The sequence below is a fragment of the Morus notabilis genome, unplaced genomic scaffold (genome assembly GCF_000414095.1).
Source record: "Morus notabilis unplaced genomic scaffold, ASM41409v2 Scaffold42, whole genome shotgun sequence".
NCBI classification, from domain to species: Eukaryota; Viridiplantae; Streptophyta; class Magnoliopsida; order Rosales; family Moraceae; genus Morus; species Morus notabilis.
Window position 1 is genome coordinate 606,168 of NW_010360565.1, and position 1,073 is coordinate 607,240.

Below are 1,073 nucleotides of genomic sequence, written 5' to 3' on the forward strand. Positions count from 1 at the left end.
CTTCAGGTGATGGAGATGCTGGCCAATCAAAGCCCAAGATATTATCTATTCCCAAGGCTTTTAACTGAGAAGTGGAAGAGCAAGATCAAAGTCAATATACCATTAGAGTATGATTTTCCAAAAGTGACAATGCATTGTGGAGTCAAAAAGGTGTAGTAAGGACACGTTATACTATTTGAAAGAAGGAACTCTAGTCAATTTATAGTCTCTAACAAAACTCCAACTCCTAACTTAAAACAAGAATAAAGTCAATTTTGCAAGTAAAGCAATCTTTCATACATCATGTTCACTTGCAAATGATGATTAGCACCATGAAATGAGAAAATAAATCTGGGATGTAACTTTTTTAAGAAGCTAGTACTCTTTCAGATATGATAGTTCTGCATACAATCAATCAGTTTCACACCATTACGACATAATGGCATACCTGAGTGACATAGGAAACAAGATTAGATCGTTGGATAATTGGAATCCCCTCTGTGGCCATTTCATTGATAAAATACTCTTCTGTGTATAGTCTTGTTGCACCCACAAACAAAAATTTCAAGGTCAAGCCATAATTTCTGGAATATGCTTTGAAAGAGAGAAGCATGGATTTACATGTAAATGTAAATCACCTAACTTGATAAGTATCAGGGTTTTAGGTACAAGTAAATTATATAACTAAAAAATAGATACTAATCAGAAGGTTTTAGTGGGTCAAAAATTCTACATCTAAATATAAAAGGGAAAGTGCATTGGGAATAGCGATTATAGATATTGGAGCAGTAGAGCACTATAAAGTTATAACTAGTCAGAAAACGATGGGAAGGTGCAGGCACAAGTATAATAGCATCTTGAGAACGATGGCGAGGTACAGGTGCACAAGTATAACCAGAAGCAACACGACATGTTAACAAAACCGTATTTCATGTTCATGATTGGTTCCTGACATAGTTCGCACACAGTTCGCACACAGTTCGCACTCTTAAATTAATTAAAATTAACGATATTCTTTGCAATAAAAAAATCATTCAGTGACACAGCAACTCCAGTCACACACCTGTAACATTTCCCTAGGCAAATTCTTCCTG

At 35.3% G+C, this 1,073-nt stretch overlaps 1 pseudogene; it reads right to left on the reverse strand.

Annotated features, from left to right (window-relative positions):
- Positions 1 to 1,073, reverse strand: part of LOC112091334 — a 12,393-nt pseudogene that overhangs the window by 2,528 nt on the left and 8,792 nt on the right.